Genomic DNA, 6,156 nt, shown 5'->3' on the forward strand with positions numbered 1-6,156 from the left:
AGAGAGAGAGAACACCAAGGTCTCTAGTCTCCCTGGCTAAAAAGGCTGTTGGGCAGCCCTGGTCCCTGAAGTTATGCGGGACGAGGCCCCTGCCTTCCTTCTTGTGGCTCCTGTGTCTTGCAGGGTGTTCCTGTCTCTGGTGGAAGCTGTTTCATGAGCCTGGGAAGGAAACTGGAGAGAACCCAAGGAAACAACATCTGCCGGGGTCCAGCCCCATCAGTCCAGGGGTTTCCAAAGGTGTGGACAGAGTTGGTGAAGAATGAAGGACACAGAGACAGCGTTCAGTTGATAAGCATAGCCAAGTTCTCTTCTTTTGTATACCTTTAAATTTTAATTACAAAGAAAAGAAAGAAGACTGCCTCAAATCAGATTAGAGAGCCTGGGCTGCCCATTTAGTTGATTTGTAGTTGTATTTTCTAAGGGATCCAAACTGAAATCATCAGTCATCAGAATACCTCTCTCTACCATGCCCCCCTTTTAAAAATAAACTTGTTTTTATTATTTTTATTTTATAATTTTTGGGGGAGGTCACCTCCTTTTTTTTCTTGATTGATTAAGGTATTACATATGTGTCCTTATCACCCCATTGCCCCCCATGCCCCTTGATAAACTTGTTTTTAGAGCAGTTTTAGGTTCACAGCAAAATTGAGCAGAAAGTATGGAGAGTTCCCACCTACCCTCTGTCCCCCACACTTGCACAACCTCCCCCACTATCAACATCCCCTCCACCAGAGTGGTACATTTGTTACAACTGATGAATCTATATTGACACATCGTTGTCACCCAAAGTCCTTAGTTCACATCAGGGTTCACTCTTTGTGCTGTACATTCTGTGGGTGTGGACAAATTTATAACAGCATGTATCCACCACTTCAGTGTCATACAGAGTAGTTACACTGCCCTAAGAATCCCGCGTTCTGTCTATTCATCCCTCCCTCCCACCTAGCTGCTGGCAACCACTGGTCTTTTTAGTCTGCACAGTTTTGCCTTTTCCAGGACGTCATGTAATTGGAATCATACAGTATGTAGCCTTTCATCCTGACTTCTTTCACATAGGAACATGCACTTAAGGCTCCTCCATGTTTTTTAATAGCTTGATGGCTCATTTCTTTTTAGCACTGAATAATTTTCCATTCTCTGGAAGTAACAGTTTACTTATTCGGTCACCTACTGAAGGACATCTTGGTTGCTTCCAAGTTTGGGAAATTATAAATAAAGCTGGTTTAACATCTGTGTGCTAACTTTTGTATGGGCATACACTTTGAATTTCTTTGAACAACTACCAATTGCTGGATCATATTGTAAGAGTACGTGAAGTTTTGTAAGACACTGCCAAACTGTGTTCTAAAGTGGCTATGCTCTTTGTATTTCTGTCAGCAATAAATGGCAGTCCCTATTGCTCTGCATCTCTATCAGCATTTGGAGTTGTCAGTGTTCTGGATTTGACCATTATAATGGATGTCAAAGTTCAACCACTGAGCCATGCTGGCCGGGCATATGCCCACTACTTTGAAAGAGACTATCAAAATAAGTTTTAACAAAGCAAAACATTAAATAAACTCATAAGTAGGTTTTTAGAGCCCTAATCATGCAGGTTCTCACTGATGCTTATGTTTGATTAGGCAGAGCCCCCCACCAGGCCCCGTTTTGAACTTTCTCTTCTGACTCATTGTGAAGTCTCCCTTACAGCCAGGCTGATAATGGCCTCCAGTCTCCTTCTTTCACTGCATACCTATTTTTGCATTTTAACTGCACGCTTGCTTAAACTTTTTGAAGGGATGCTCTAGCTCACCCTACAGAGGGGAAATCCATCTCCCCTCCCCCATTTCTCTACAACCTCTGTCAATGCAGCTGAGGGGAGACACACACTGTTACCTCCACCCTCCACACACACACACACACACACACACACACACACACACACTTAAAGTGACAGTTACTTGGCTGCCATATATGATATATGGCTATATCCATCTATTTATCTATGGCATAGGTATATTGATATTTTGAGAGCATTTTAAAAATCCCTGTGGATTTGCTGTTTTCTAAAAAGCAGGAGACAAAAAGGGAAAAAGGAAAACAAAGAGCAGGAGACAGTTATCCATATTACAGGTAAATAAAATGAAGCAGTCCCACCACATCTCTCTTAAAACAGCTCTGATGCCTTTGCACTGGCTGGAATCTCAGCAGAAAATCATACAATAGCCATCAATTTTTGGTGTTTATCCAACCAAAAAGAGATCTAAGAAGACAGAATCTTACAAAATGAACAGTGTGGATCATCCAGGGATAATTTCAGGAGCAAAAGGTGAGGCTATATTTAATTATTGCCCCTTGGAAAATGGAATGTATTTAGCTCTCGAGCCTTCCCAGGTACTGTTTTCTTCTTGGTGTCTGACATCTTGTTGGGATAAAGGTGTTTGGGGTTGCTAAGAGTGTTTCATGTCTTTAATGTTGAGAGCTAGAAAAATTTGACTAGTGCAGTCTTTACTGACAGCAAATACAAGAAAATGCATCTCAGGGAAATTTTTGCTGCTGACTCCAACTTGCCAGACGCAAACAGTCTGCATTTTGAATGCATGAGGGAAGGGGTGTGTCAGAAAAGGAGATGAGAATGAGCAGAATAGTGATCCATGTAGTGGTTGCCAAGGACCTTGAGTTTCAAGCCCCCTTTTTATTTTCTAATATTTAAAACAATGTGTTTTGTTCTCTTAATGGGAAAAAGTACAATGGCTTTTTACTTCTGATTTTATTCAAATTTTATTTCACTATACGTTTTTTCTCAATCAAAAATTTTACTTTATTCTACAATAGACAATGTGGAACTTAAAGTTACATAATAAATGATCAACTTTGCTCCATGTGTGGAAAAAACAAATCACGGGATTTCTTCAGAATCCTTTACACACCTCTCTTCCCCAGTCAACTTACTTCTGCAAGCACGGAAGCTTGGAGCCCAGGGCCCCACTGCAGGTGGCACAGGGCTGCTGTGTACTGGTCAACCTGCACAGCCAGAGGTGGTGTTCCTGATGGCAGAGCCTTACTGCCCAACACTCCTGAGCACTGTGCTTGCAGGGTAACATGAATAGAGACTAAAGAAATACATTTCATCCATCGAGAGCCCCAACATGCCCTCCACGCACTGGCATGTAAGCCATTTGCTTTTAACATAAGAGGGGGAAAAGATCCAGATATGCCAAGACCAGGGCAACTGCATTATTCAAGCAAAAAATAAACAATAAACCCAAACAAGACATTGAAAGTCACCATGGAGGCATTTTATGTCATTTAAGACAAAAGCGTTTTGGTAAGGTTTATAAAGTCCTCATGGGAGCGATTCCACTCCTCCTAAAGTAGGCCTTTCATTCACTTCCTGTATTGACATGTCTAAGCATGACTACTGGCCTCATGCACTTGATTTATTTTAGCATACAGTTGAGCTCACCGATCTTCTTTTCGAGCAAATGTGTGGTTACCAATACTATACAAGTTTATACCTGAGAAGGATGTTTTAAAGAACAAACTTAAACAAGATCTCTTATAGCAGTCTAACCCTGATTTATTATTAACCATGGAGAATTAGCAGGCTTTACACCTTAATCATTTCACAGATTCTGTAACTAAAAACTACGAAGTGCATATGCTAAAGTATTGTTGATCTATTAGGCAACTGACTCCAAATTTGAGAATAATAGCCTGGAAATATAATCAAGTAACAAATAATATCCTCTCTTTAATAAAGAGGCTTGAGACCCACCCTATGAATGACTAGAATAACAGTCATCAAGATGTTGGAATTTGAAGCATGTACAGATGGTCCCCTAACATTGTCTTAAACTATCTTTAACCTTTTGGCCATGACCTTAAATTCCAGTGTTACAGATTGGTTTCTTTTGTTCCCAAGAACTCTTTAAAATCCAAAAGCCTTTTGAAGGTGTGCATTTGTATTATGAAGATAATAATAATAATAATAATAATAACAACAATAATAATAATACATGTTTGTACATCTATTTAGGGAAAATAGTCTCAAGATGTATTCTGTTGTAAAAAGAATTCTATGGTCAAATTATACTGGGAGATTCATAATCAAAGTCAACACACTGCTGCACTTCTCAAAGCTTTGAAGATGCCTGTGTGCATTGGGAATCTTCGGAGGAAATTTCAGTGGCAGCCTTCCCCCAACTGATTATACCAAAGAAGCAGAAATTTGTGATATTGATGTCTCACAGGACACCCTTAGGAAGTGTGTTGGCCATGCTGTGTAAACCTCTTGCTATGTCCAGGTAGAAAGACTGCTAATATGAGTCAATGACAAAATGGAGTTGTTGGGTACACAGTGGAAAAAAGGGGTTTCGTTTTCAGTGGGAAAACTAAAAGAATTTGAAACTAATTTGTTTTTCTCCTTCCTGTGGCCCTCTGTGGCTGGTGTAGGATGGCTACTAGCTTCATGTAGGAAGGCTAAATGAACTCAGGGTGAGGGTCACTGGAAAGGACATTTCAAATGGGCATCTCTGGCCAACTACCTGTAATTCTGGCTTGAAAGAGAGCAACACTCTCCTTACACTTTTAAATATCTATATATATAAAAGCCTAAGTGTCTGTCTGACCGTCCGACTTGTAGCTATGATGCACACTGACCACCAGGGGGCAGATGCTCAACACAGGAGCTGCCATGACGCACACTGGCAGGCACCACGGACCTGGCACTAACAAAGCAACACTTGGCTTCCCCCAAGTGGGACACAGACCCTGCCACCACCCTGAAGCGACAGCCCTAATGATGTCACATAGCAACGCCTGGCTTCCTCTCCCTAGCAACTAGCCTCCTTGGAGTTTCTTTTGTGCAGAATATAGTCAAACACTGCTGCAGTTAAATATTTTACCCTTTCTCTCCCTGCGTGATCTACAGTAATAACCTGCTTCATGTTGATATTTACTGCTGTGTTGCTGACAATTACATGAAAGAGAAGTTGGGATGCTTCACTGGGCTGGAAAAAGTTTAGCTAAATCAGAAAGCGGGTCTAATTAAGTAAATTATTCTACATATATAAAAGGCTAAGTTGACTCGTGCATGTGCAATACTTATAAAGCTCTCACTGGCGCCAACCATATGCATGTGTTTTGATCTGTCATTGTCCATCGTGAATTTGGTTTACACTTCTATTACGGAGAAAGGGCGAATAGCAATATTAAAATATTTCTTCTAATTAATTTCCTTTCAATGTGCACGAATCTGTGCACTGGGTCACTAATATATATATTCTTATTGATTTCAGAGAGGAAGAAAGAGGGAGAGAGAGATAGAAACATCAATGATGGGAGAGAATCATTGGTCTGCTGCCTTCTGCAATTCCCACACTGGGGACTGAACCTGCAACCTGGGCATATGCCATGAATGGGAATCTTACTGTGACCTCCTGGTTCATAGGTCTATGCTCAACCACTGAGCCATGCAGGTTGGGCTCTCCTTACACTTTCTTCTCGAATAGATGTAAAGATAAATCTGGAAGGCCTTAGAGATTGCTTCTTATTAGGGAATTCATTGGGTTCCAAAGCCTAAGGGCAGGCCCTGGTTGTTTGGGGCTTGAAAGTCACACAATTTGGAGGCAGGGGGAACTTGTTAATAGGAACAAAAGCGACTATATAAAATGAGAAACGGCATCACAAGACTTTAAAAGTGGACACACACCACAAACATCGCAAAATCCAGAAAAACAGCATAAGTTTGATTAACTGCCTGACATACCTCTATATTTTAAAACTATTTTTTTGCTGTGTGCTTGTTGTTTGCCTCTTCATATGAAGGTTTCAAATTTCAAAATAACATTTCCTTTAACAAGTTTGAATTTTTTAATTGACAATTTAGAAAAGTTTCTTTCAGCATCTTATTGGAAATGTCATGTAAAACTGTAGAATTACTGTGAGATTTTGGGAAGTTTTCACCTAGTTTATTTTATATATGAGATTTCAGAGTGTTTCAAGTTTTCTCGTCAGTGACTAACATAAAGAAACTGCTCTGAGTTGAAAACACACATTAAACGGTTAGTTGGTTACCAACGTGTTAACATAGCTTATTGATGAATGAGATTTATGTTGAGCCCTGTACCTTCTTCACATCATGGTGCCAGATGAGTATGACAGTGGACAGCAGGA

This window comes from Myotis davidii, unplaced genomic scaffold (genome assembly GCF_000327345.1).
Source record: "Myotis davidii unplaced genomic scaffold, ASM32734v1 scaffold370, whole genome shotgun sequence".
Classification (NCBI taxonomy): domain Eukaryota; kingdom Metazoa; phylum Chordata; class Mammalia; order Chiroptera; family Vespertilionidae; genus Myotis; species Myotis davidii.